Below are 12966 nucleotides of genomic sequence, written 5' to 3'. Positions count from 1 at the left end.
GAGAATGTATGAATATTCTCATTCTAAATTTCTTCAGTAGTCCTCAAAATATTTTATGCCAATAAAAAAAAAACCTGTTTCACCTGTAGAAAATAAGCTAAAACAGAAAGCTAACCCTTACTTTTAAATTCAATTGCTCTGCTTTTGTCCACTGCTAAACAAAAGGCTATAGAGTATTATGACTATCGTATAAAGAGATCCAGAGATACATATGTTCTAGCTTCATACTCTTGCCACGAATATATTTGTTAGTATCCTGTTGTAAGGCTGAAATGAACTTTATTATATCATAAGCATAAAACTTACATTATCTAAAATGTAACTTCTCTAATAAAGAAAAACCAACATGGATGAATGTTTATTAAATTTGGACATTTTCCCCAGCTATACAATATAAAGACATCCCCAGCTATGCAATATAAAGACAACATAATAGCCTAAGAGGTGCGTACACAGAGAGGGAGGGAACATTAGAGAGGAGAGAGCATCCTAAGATTCAGCATTTCAAACTACCACAAGGTCAAACTTTCTTATTAAAAAGAGGTGCACTTTACAATGATCAAAATTCATTTATTCAGCAACATGAGCAGCAGCATCATAGTGCAGTAGAAAGAGTACCCCAGAACCTGGAGCCCAGCAAGTTCCTCAACTTCTACAAACAGGCACATCTTAATCTATAAAACAAAGATAATCAACCACCTTAGACAGTTATTATTAGGAAGACTAAGTGGGATAATATATATTAGCAAAATGCAAGGAGGCTCAAAGTCATCCACCATTTTCCCCCCAACTTTTCAGAACTGGCTTTCCTCCCAGGAGAGTCTGATATTTGAGAGGGGTTATATACTTAATTTCCCACCTTATTTTGGTATCTCCTACAGGCCCATCAAGCTGCCCCTAAATACCTCTACTAGACATATTAGGAAGATCCCTGCCACAAGGTCTGTAAAATCTCTTACAGAGACAGATATAACAGAAGAGGTGTTCTTTCCTCAAAACCTACCTTGGGAAGTTCACAGGAGGCATCTCAGAGAAATGTATTTCCTTGTTTGAGCTAAGAATTGTAATTGGCAACAATGGGGAAGAGGCTTTTCAGAAAAGACACCTGACAGAGCTCAGTGTGCCTGGGACAATAATACATACATAGCATAGGAAATGAGATCAGACAGGTAGGCAGGGGCCAGATACCCAAAGGGCCCTGTATTCCAAGCAAATCAGCTTCGATTCCTTGGATCTGGCAAGCCCTTACCAGAGGGCTTCAGGGCCCAGCTGAAAGGTCACCCTCTCAAGTGTGTCCTTCCCCTTCCCACACCCCTGCATACCAGCTCCCATGCACTCTCACAGCACCATTTCCTTCCCATCAGGGCCATTATCACAACTACAGTTATATAATTACATGAGTAATAATCTGTGTCCCCACTCAACTAAATGATAACTTCAGTCTGTGTAAGCCCTATGTCCATTTTATTCCATTCTGTATCCCAAAGCCTGCTGAGTACAGCATCTACCCAAAATATACAGATACATATTATTAAATGAACAAATGAAAGCCGGCACTAAGAAGGGAGCACCTGGGTGACTCAGTCAGTTAAGCTTCTGCCTTCAGGTCAGGTCATGATCCCAACATCCTGGGATGGCTCCCTGCTCAGTGGGGAGTCTGCCTCTCCCTCTTCATCTGCCTCCCCCCTCCCCCAACTCATGCATGTGTGCTCTCTCTCAAATAAATAAAATCTTTAAAGAAGAGGAAAAAGCAGCAGCAGCCACCACTGCTGCCAAAGGAGAATTCTGAGCAGAGGAATGGCAATCAGAGATGACAGTTACACAAACCACTCCAGTACCAAAGTGAAGACCAGTCTGGCAGGGCAAGACTTGAGCTGGGGGACAGGTAAAGAGACAACTGAAAATACCTCCAAGTAAATGATCACTTAATGACCTAAAAATGAAAGCAGCCAGTACGTGGGCAGTGATGAGGATTAATCAAGGAGACACGTTTGGAAAGTAGAATCTCAGAACTCAATGCACGGGGGCAAAGCAAAGAAGGAAATCCAGAATGATTCTAATGGAGAGTGGTAGCAAATGGTGCCATTCACTCAGACCAGAAATATACAGGACAGGAACAAACATTTCCTGGGCATCTACTACATGCCAGGATCAAGTGAAAGATTTGCTTCTAGTTCCAAAATTCTATGATTGAAAAACAATTCAAATTTAGCCCAGCTATATTAAAATGGGGTATGTCTATTAATAGGCTGATAAAACCAATAAAATAAGTTTAGATTTTTGAAGTTTTTTCATCGAGACACCACATGAGGCATATGCTCATCTGGGGATGTTGAAATCAAAGAAGTGGGCTCTACCTTCAAGGAGCCAACAGTCTTTTAAGTTTGAGAAAAATAACTGCACATTGACCAATGAGCAACTGAGGCCCAGTGGGGCTAGGATCTGACCATTATATGACCTGTACCCTACACATCTGGAGCACAGACTTCATAATCTACATTTCCAGGCCAATATGTAGTTGAGGGGGTATGTATGTAGGTACACCCAATCCTGCTTCGAGTCTGGCTTAAAACATCACAGCACATGGTCTGTGAATGCCTTTGAAGTAACTGCTGAACAGCTACAGAACAGCACTTTGGAGGGTATAATACAACAGGGAAGGAGAGAGAAAGAAGCCTGATTTGTTATGGAAGAGCCTACCTGAGCAGAAGCCAAATGCTGGAGGTGCCAAGGCAGAATCTCAGGAGGCTCTGGAAGCAGCAGAGAAATAAAAATTCAGGGAAGGTACAGCAGGAATCCTCTTTAGACAGGCTCCTCCCCTACAACCAGCAAGGAATGATTTCTCATGGGATATAAGGCCTCAACCCAAAGCAGACTTCTAGAAAAACAGATGAGGAAACCATCTACCAGTGTGAATAATGTAGCTCCAGATCATCCACAGCTTCTCATGAGGCTATTAAGTCTGACAGCTTTTACACCAGCTCTCAGCAAACAAAAACAGAATACTGAAAAACTTCCCTCCCATCCCCCCAAGCTCCTGCCCCATTCCTTTTCCTTCCTTTTCATATTCTTTAAAAAAAAAAGAAAGAAAGAAAGAAAGAAAGAAAGAAAGAACTGCTGTACTTTCTTTACCTCCTCAATTCCCTTCCATCCACTTGGATCTAAGTTCCTTCTCCATCACGTAGCTCTGTCTTCTCATCCTCCCTGCGTCCTCTGAGAACTTTCCCCTTTTCTCTGCCTGGGAACTCTACCTGTACTTTCAGATGTGTTCAATGTCACCTCCTCTGTGAAGCATTCCCAAATCAGATTGTTCCTTGCCCCCATCTTTGTGCTTCCGCAGGGTTTTGCCTATGCTTCGCCACAGCATTTGCTGGATTCTACTGTTAATGTTTACTTCAGTGTCCCCAATAGCCTATAAGCTCTTCGAGGCAGTCACTGGTTTTTATTCATTTTTCTATTGCTACCCTTGAACCCAGAGCCCCAAAAATAGACACACAAAGGCGCCATGAATAAATGATCACAGGTTAAGTTTATTTTCAAAACTGCTAGAATCTACTCAAGTAACTTTTCTACTGAAGTTGCTCTAAGAATTTACCTGCACACTCATACACCTAGAAGTACCTAAATTATGAGTAATAGTTTTATTATAAAAGCATTTGGCTAAAAATTCCATCCTCTGGCTGTTAAGAAAACCGCACACACAGTTAAAACACATCTTTAGAGTTCCTCATCTACGTTTTCAATTCCTAAAATTCTGGCCATGTGAAAAGTTTACTTGTGCCCTTTCCTTCCTGGGCAGTGTACTAAGTGAGCTCTTAGGTTCAGACAAGCTGCTACAGAGAAGACATCATGCCTCATTTATATCAGTGCTTAGAACCAGGGTTGCTCAATTATCTCCAAGAATAAATAACTTTTTTCCCATTTAGTTTCACTTTCTATATGACAGAAACACCCATAGTAAGGTTTAGATGAACAGTATTTCCTGTGACCAGTAAAAATATCATGAAAGCCCTTCAACTTTAATAAGGACATATAAAAGCCTGCATTTGAGGATTACGGGATTAAATTTGAACACAAAGTCCCAATTTATATTTCCGTTCTAGAAAAACAGAAATTAGGATAACTTCTGGGTTCTTGCATGCTTTAAATTAACTGATCTTACTGCAACGATGCTGAAAATTTTACTTTAAATAGTAAAATATTAATAGGGTGAGGGCCATTTCTATGCATAAAATAAAACAACAAAAACTGAGAATGCCTACTTAAAAAACAGAAAGGTGACACTCGAAGTTCCCTGCCTGGAAAACCCTGAAGATGTAAGAGAAGTTAGCAGCAGGCACTTAATTTTTCAGCTACTACACTGCTTAATATGTGGCCTTGGGAATGTCATGTAATTTCTCTCATTTCTTGTTCTGTAAAATGGGCATGCCATGTTTTCCTAAGAGGGACAATAAGCTAGTTGGATAAAAGAATCAGCACTTTTTTTTTTAAAGGAAACTTGTCTAATTAGTATGCTTAAATCACCACTTGTACAGTACATTCCTCCTCAGGAATCCAATTCCAAAAGAAATATTTAAGCAGACGCTGAAGACAGATTTCCTTAAGGGAATGATTTTATAAATTTGGAAAGCAATGTAACAAGATTATAAATTAACAAACTGATTACATAAACCTTGACAGCCCCTGGCTTTAAAAGTACACTGATATACATTCTGATAAATTAGGCTGATTTGAGACAGTGTCCCAACCCCATACAAGGAACCCCAACTGAGGCATCTGATGCTTGACAGATATTTGGTGAAAATTTAGCAGGATACTCAACATTTGCAGTCCCATGTAAGCCATGCTTCACCTTAAAAACCGATAAAATGTGAAACTCCTTAAATCAGCTTTACCACCCGCATCTAAGACTGAGAATGCACTCAATTTTTAAAAAGAGAAAAAAGTAACCTGACAGAGTGAAAGGTCCTATATCCTCAGACCTCTACAGATTTAAGAACCCTACGGTTAAATTATCCCCAATTACTAAGCTTGAACCCAAGAAGCTACCGGATCGGATCCGATCTGATTGAACTATTAGGAATAGCACAGCTCCAGGATCCTCTCCCCGCCCCACTCCCCAGGATAAGACTGTCACTTTTCTAGATCCCAAGTCCAAGTGAAAGGCAGGAAGGTTTTGCAAAATGGTCCAGAAAGCAATCAACAGGCGATGACTACGGAAAAGAACGGAGGTTTCCCGATCCGGGCGCGGGGGGGGGGGGGGGGGGGCTAGGGGGCGGGGGGAAATTCCAGCTCTCCCTCGGGAATGGCACTGCTCCTCCTCCCCTACTCCGATGCCCTTTCTCTACAGACAACAATATCCCTATTCCATTGTAAGGCTGCAGTTTTACCAAGGAACCCCCCCTTGCTGCGGCCAAATCTCCAGATTCGTTTGAAAAAGGAAACACATTCCGAGAACACACACCCCAAGAGAGAACCTGGGCGCGGGGAGCGTGGCCCGACCTCGGGGGCCCCGCGGCGCCGCACTCGGCCCGCTCGGGGCGGGGCGCGGGGATGCGGGCACCTCCCGAGGTGCCGCAATCTGGCCGCGGCCGCAAGGGCAGGGCCTCCGGGAGCCCGCGGCCGGCCGCCGCAGTGCCGGCTCCCGTCGGGCCAGCCGCCGCCCGGCTGCCAGGCCGCGCCACCGCCGCGCCGGCTCCGGCCGCCGCAGCCCGGGCTCCGCGTCCTCCCGGGCCCGCGCTGCGGCCGGCGCGGGGAGCGCAGAGCGCGCAACTTACTTTCCGCCTGCGGCGAGCTCCCCGGCCCGGACTCCCAGCCCGGCAACGGCGCAGGCTACCAGGCGGCGGAGGCCGGCCCGCACCGAGGTTCACGGTCGCTACGCCCAGCCGCGCTCCGCACTCGCTCCTACCTCAGCCGGCAGGCAGGCGTCCGTCCGCAGCGGCCGCGGCGCCGACGACTCCCTCCCGGCCGCGGAATCCCCGCACCCAGCGCTAATCATAATACCGAGCGGGCGGTCGGCCGCGGGGAGGGGGGGGTGGGGCCGGGCTGCGCCTGCGCGGGACGCGCGTCACTGTGACGCAACGCCGGGGCGGGGCCGCGGGGAGGGCGGGGCCGACAGCACCTGCCGGCTGTGGACCGCGGGCTGCTGGAGGGCATCCTGACGGCGTCTCACCCCAGCGAATTTGGCTGTGGCCGGCGGTAGGAAGTAGGCGAGGCGCACGAGGAGAGGGGACGGTGAAAGAAGCACCGGGGATATGGGACAATGGCTTAAAAAAGTAGCGCGAGCTGTCGCGGGAAATCGGAGGGAGGGAGTGCGTGCGCACCTGACTGCGTCCTGGAGCTCGGGCTAAGGGCAGCAAGCACTTCATTCACCCTTTTCAAGGTTTACCACATTTCCCGCCCAAGTTTAAGCACGGGGAGGGGAAAAATTAAATATACATTCATATGTATATATATACTCATATGCATATGTTCTTTTTTTTTCTACAATTTTATTACCTGGGAACCCAGTTTGAAGGAATTTTATTGATTTAGTTGCTATTTAAACAAAAAGAAAAAAGCCCACCATCTGAATGCGGCGCTGGCTTTAAAGGTCTACTATGGGAGACACACTAGCGCGGCCCCATCAGTTAGCTGCCTCCACTGGATACCGCCTGGAAAGGCAAAAGGTCGTGGAGAATATTAAAGCATGTGAAGTCCGGGATTCAAAACAGCAGACATTAACCGTGGTTAACTAGATGGTTCAGCGGCATGGCCACCAAGCCAGGTGTCTCGGGAAGGGAGCTTAGCCAAAACCAGAGAGGGGTGCTGGAGGCGACAGTAGGGGGGTGGGGGCGCGGGCTTGGGGGCCTTCTGACTCCCACCCTTGAAAGCGTGTCTTGCAAAATGGCTAATCAGCTCTCTGAGTTGCCTGAAAGGGACAGCCAACAAGCCCGGTGCCAGGTTTCTCCAACCCGCTTTTCCCTTTCTGTTTCTGCTTTCTTTCCACCCTTCGAGTAAAAAACACCTAGTGAAAAAGGACACAAGAAAAGATAAATATACAGGGACGCTTGGGTGGCTCAGTTGGTTGGGCGACTGCCTTCGGCTCAGGTCATGATCCTGGAGTCTCTGGATCGAGTCCCGCATCGGACTCCCAGCTCCATGGGGAGTCTGCTTCTCTCTCTGACCTTCTCATCGTTCATGCTCTCTCTCACTGTCTTTCTCTCAAGTAAATAAATAAAATCTTTAAAAAAAAAAAAAGATAAATATACAAATAAAAGCTGCTTAGATGCTCCAAATTTGATTAGATTGACTGGGTGCAGAAGAGAAATCTAGATGGCTTTAGCAAATGTCTTTGTTGACCTGCAAATGTCAGGGGTTTGTTTTGTTTTGTTTTGTTTTCCCCAGATTCTCTCCATAGCATCAATTTTGCATGTCTGAAGAAGATTGAAAAATAAGAGTCGATTGTGGGAGGTGCAAACTCTCAGGGTGATAACATAAGGTTTTCTGTTAAAGGGGGACTCCCAGTTACCCTAATGCTCTAGTATGGAGTGATGAATCATTGGCTGGGGAAAGCCTTGGGCTCTAGGACTCTCCCCCTTAAGGATGAATCAAAACCCAACTTTAGGATCACTTTGATTTAGGAAGATCATAAAAGAAAAATCTCACTTTGACGCTGACGTTCTAACTCTAGCCATATGTTAAGCAATAGCTCCTTTGTGGAATTCAGTCCTTTATATACTGAAAAGTTCGAAGACCATGCACTTGTCCCCTCAGGGAGATAGCACTATTTAAGGAACCCTGTAAAGGGGAAAAAAATGCTACTCTAATGGTCTCCCATGGGAATTCCAGTAGTTGATAGCCTCTGCCACCAGGCTTATAGCCCCTGAGATGTAACAGTAACCACAAAACAATGGCCATAATAGGTAAGCCCTTGCAAAACAGTTTTTATATTGTTGCCATGTGACTCATTTTTTGACTAAAATCTATAAGGTAACAAGGACATAAGAATAGCAAAACAATAAATGAAAAGCAACAGAATAACAAATTGATTCAAATAAAGTCAGGGATACAGTCAGTACTGGCCACATGGTAAATCATTTATTCATTCCCCTTGTTTCTTGGGAAACGGGAGTGCTGCTGGCAAGAACATGACCCATTTTCAGTTCTACACCATAAATGTGGTAACATGATCTGATTATGCTTAGGCAATATTTAAGAATATTCAAGTGCAAATTAATATGTTATTACTTAACTTTGAATTCAAGCAAATATGTTTATTGTTAATGAAGAAAACCCTCCTCCAATCTTCCCAGGGGCTTCCTCCAACACAGACTGCTTTTTTAATGTTAGGTCTTTTTATGGACCCGTAAGAAGCTTTAATTAGATATACAGCACTCTACAAAATGACAAGATGGAGCATGCAGGTTTGTATTACAGTCTCTGTGATTCAGATCTCAAACATAATGCCACCAATTTAAGGAAGAAGTTGTTTATTGGAAGGCAACCAGGGAGATGCTACAAATTAGATCAAGATGTGAAAAGCAAGCACATTCTTGAAAGAATTGCAATTTTCATCTCCCCCGCCCCCCAACACACACAAAGCATCATGATCTTCTCCAGATATTGTTAGTTTTCATAATTCATAAAAATTTTTTTAAAATAAACCTATTTAAAATAATACATATTAAGTACTCATCTGCAGTTCAATTTTGAATTGTGACATGGTATTTAAAGATTTTCTTTTACATATTTAATTAGTCATTTTTATACACTGATACTCGCGCATTTCTAAATCCTGGCTTCATCCCAGTAGGATCAAAATAATACTCTATTGGAATGGCCCACAGAGTTCCTCAAAGACTTTCTTACCACCCCGTTGGTATCAGCATGTTTCAGTCTTGTATCTCAGATGTCAGTTAAGACCAACCTCTGTGTGTGTGTGTGTAATATATTTTTGATAGTTGTAAACAAAGATTGAAAATGCCAGCCCTTAACCCCATTTTTTTGTAACCTGTGAGCTAGGAGACACGGCAGTCATTGCCTGACATTGAATCCTACCCCTATCACTAAGGCTATATGTCTTTGGGCAGGTTGCTTAACTGTTTTCTCTTCTGTAACACTGGGATGGCAGTGATAATGATACCTTTCTTCTAAAGTTGGTAGAAAGCCACTGGTAAACTTGGTGTAAAGCAATGGTTCTCAAAATGTTCTCCCTCGACCAGCAGCATCAGCTTATTCCAGGGACCAAATCAAAATGCAAATTCTCAGGCTCCACTCCGGGTGTACTAAATTAAAAATTGTGATTTTGATGCAAGTTAGAGTTTGAAAACCACTATTGATGGGATTAAATGAGTTTATTTGAAGTATTAAAACAGTGTCTGCTACCCAGTAAGTGGTATACTAATGAATATGTTTGAGTACATATGAGTACAATATGATGTTGCCAAGATTTACAAAGTTTAATTTAGACCAAAAGAAGCATGCCCATGTTCTCCAACAATAAATTCCTTCCTAATCTCATGCCCCAAAACTTTTTTAACATGGCCTGCCAAACCCTTCATGATGTGGCCCCCACCTTCCTTTCCTGCTCTTTCCATTCTCCATGTGCGCCACATCTCCAGCCTCCCCAGTTCTCAAAGAGAACTGCTTTTTCACATCTCCAAGACTTTGCCAATTCTGTTCCCTCTGCCTGGAAATGTCACCTGCCCCTTTTCCCTACTTCCCACACTTGCAATTTCCTGAGTTCCTACTCATGCTTCAAACCTAACTGTAGCATCCAACCTCCTCTGTGGTGCTTCACCCCACACCCAGTCAGCACCAAGGACTCTCAACCCATACCTCCCTGCACAACCCACTTAGAGCATTTATCTTTAGCTTGTTGTAATTGTTTACTTTCCCCTTTTTTGCCTTTGGATCTTCAACTCCTAGAAAACAAGGATTTTATTTCACTTAAATTTCTATTCATGCCACTTGGCCCTGACATTTCAAGAGGGCGGCCCAAGGACTTACATCACACACTTGGGGTATTTTTTTTTTTTCACAAAGATCTTTTTAAGAATTTGAATTACTTGTGAGCACTTTAAAATTGGGAGATTTAATTTTTATTTTAACCACTTTACTGAGGTCTAATTTGTGTATTGTAAAGTTCACCCAGAATACATGGTAATTCATTGATTTTTAATCAATTTATAAAGTTGTGCAGCCATCACCTTAATCCATTTTAAAAATATTTTCATTTCTCCCAAAAAGTTTTCTCATGTGCATATATAGTCAAACACACTCTAATTTCAAGTCCTTAGCAACCAATAATTTGTTTTCTATCTCCATAGGTTTGCCTTTCTAGAAATGTTATATAAATAGAATTATATAATGTGTAGTCTGTAGTGTCTGACTTCTTTCACTTGGCTTAAGATTTATCCATGTTGGAGGTGCCTGGGTGGCTCAGTGGGTTAAGCCTCTGCCTTCGGCTCAGGTCATGATCCCAGGGTCCTGGGATCGAGCCCCACATGGGGCTTTCTGCTCGGTGGGGAGCCTGCTTCCTCCTCTCTCTGCCTGCCTCTCTGCCTACTTGTGATCTCTGTCTGTCAAATAAATAAATAAAATCTTTAAAAAAAAAAAAAAAGATTTATCCATGTTGTAGTTCATGTAGTTTTATTAGATCTTTCCTTTGTATTGCTGAATAGTACTCCATTATATGGATAAATTACATTTTATTTCCACATTTTTGCTATTGTGGATCATAATGCCATAAATAATTATATAAGCTCTAAATGGGGACATGTTTTCATTTTTCTTGGGAATATTGCTGGGTTGAATTATTGGGTCATGTCATAACATTTTAAGGAAGTGATAAATTTTTTTTCTAAAGTGAGTTACTATTTTGTATTCCCATCATCAGAATATGAGGGCTCTAGTTTCCCCACATCCTTGGCAACACTTGGCATTATTTGACTTTAAGGTTATCACTATTCGACTAAAAGTGTAAAGGTATCGGGCGCCTGGGTGGCTCAGTGGGTTAAGCCGCTGCCTTCGGCTCAGGTCATGATCTCAGAGTCCTGGGATCGAGCCCCGCATCGGACTCTCTGCTCAGCAGGGAGCCTGCTTCCTTCTCTCTCTCTCTGCCTCCCTCTCTGCCTACTTGTGATCTCTCTGTCAAATAAATAAATAAAATCTTAAAAAAAAAAAAAGTGTAAAGGTATCTCACTATGATTTTAATGTGCATTTCTCTGATGACCAACAATGTTGATCATCTTTTCATGTACTTTCTAGTCATTCATATATCTTCTTTAGTGATAGATCTATTCATGTCTTTTGCCCATTTTTAGTTGGATTATTTGTCTTAATAAGTTTTAAGAATTTTTTCATATATTTCCAATACAAACCCTTAATTAGATATATGACTTGCAAATATTTTCTTCCAGGCTGTGGTTTATCTTCTCATATTTTTAATGATATCTTTAGATGTGCCAAAGTTTAAATTTTGATGAATTCCAATTGATCAAATTTTTCTTTTATGAATCATGTTTTGGATGTCATATCTAAGAAATTTTTGCCTGAGCCAAAGAAAATGATTTTTCTCCTGTGTTTTTTTCCCAAGTTTATAGTTTTCAATTTGACAATTTAGTCTGTAATCCAATTTGAATTGTTATGCTGATGTAAAGTAAGTGTCTACATACTTTGTCAATTAATTCATTTCTTGCATATGGGTAGTCAGTTGCCCCTAAACCATTTGTCAAAAATTATCATTTCCCAATCAAATTGCCTTGTCACCTTCATTGAAAATCTATTTACCACAAATTTAAGGATTTTCTGGACCTCCTATTCATTTCTTTTATCTATATGTCTATCCTTACATCACTGTGACATGGTCTTTAACTACTGTTTTTTTATAGTAACTTTTGACAATGTACAGAAAAAGTACTCCAACTATGTTCTTTTTCAAAATTGTTCTGCTATTCTAGGTATGTTGCAATGCCATGTAAACTTTAAGATCAGCTTGTCAATTTTCAAAAAACAGTGTTTTTGGAGGATGGGATTTATTGGAGTTGTGTTGTATGTATAGATAAATTTGGGGGGAATTGCCATCTTAACAATAATGTTTTAGCAGTTCATGAACATGATATATCACCCCATTTATTTAGATCTTTGAAAATTTCTGTCAGCAATGTTTTTTAGTTTTTAGGTATTACACATTTTTGTTACCCTTATTTCTAAGTATTTTGCTTTTTACTGCTACTGTGAATTGCATTATTTTCTTTATTTCTAGGTTATTCGTTATCAGAAAATAGAAATACTGATTTTTATATCCTTCAGCATTCTCATTCATTAGTTCCAATTGGTGTTTTCAGATTCACTAGTATTTTCCAGATACAGGATAATATCATCTGCAAGTAAAGACAGTTTTCTTTTCTTTACTTTTTAAGATTTTATTTATTTATTTGTGGGGGGACACAAACAGGGGGAGCAACAGGAAGAAGGAGAAGCAAGCTCCCCACTGAGCAGGGAGCCCAATGCAGGACTTGATTCCAGGACCTTCACATCAAGATCTGAGCCAAAGGCAGATACTTAACCAACGGAGCCACCCAGGTATCCCATGACAGTTTTATTTCTTCTTTTCCAGTCTAAATGCCTTTAATTTCTTTTTCTTATCTTCTTGGCAGCCTATAACTTATCGTATGTTATTCAATAGAAGTGATTAATTCTTAGGGTTGCCTGGCTCCATCAGTAAAGCATGTGACTCTTGATCTCAGGTTTGTATGTCTGAGCCCCACATTGGGTATAGAGGTTACATAAAAATACAAAATCTTTTTTAAAAAAATTGATGAAAGTAGATATTCTTGCTTTGTTCTCAAAAACACATTTAGTCTCCCACTATTAAGTATGATATTTGCTATAAGTTTTTCTTAGGTGCTTTTTAATCTGTTTGAATAAATTCCATTATATTCAGAGTTTTTTGAGAGCTTCATCATGAATGAGTTTTGGATT

At 41.7% G+C, this 12966-nt stretch overlaps 1 protein-coding gene across 4 annotated transcripts in view; it reads right to left on the bottom strand.

The window, feature by feature from the left end:
* SNRK (SNF related kinase) overlaps window positions 1-6052 on the bottom strand; it is a 58220-nt gene extending 52168 nt beyond the window's left edge. Inside the window, exons 1-2 of one of the 4 annotated variants that reach the window (XM_059162272.1) lie at window positions 5909-6049; window positions 2701-2750 (exon numbers count right to left, since the gene is read on the bottom strand). The gene's annotated coding sequence lies outside the window, so the exon portion shown is untranslated. The other 3 variants (XM_059162274.1, XM_059162271.1, XM_059162275.1) reach the window with 3 other exon arrangements.
* Between the last annotated feature and the right edge of the window lie 6914 nt (window positions 6053-12966).

The sequence above is a fragment of the Mustela lutreola genome, chromosome 2 (assembly GCF_030435805.1).
Source record: "Mustela lutreola isolate mMusLut2 chromosome 2, mMusLut2.pri, whole genome shotgun sequence".
NCBI classification, from domain to species: domain Eukaryota; kingdom Metazoa; phylum Chordata; class Mammalia; order Carnivora; family Mustelidae; genus Mustela; species Mustela lutreola.
The sequence above is the reverse complement of the archived record's forward strand: the minus strand, read 5'-3'. Positions and strand labels throughout refer to the sequence as shown.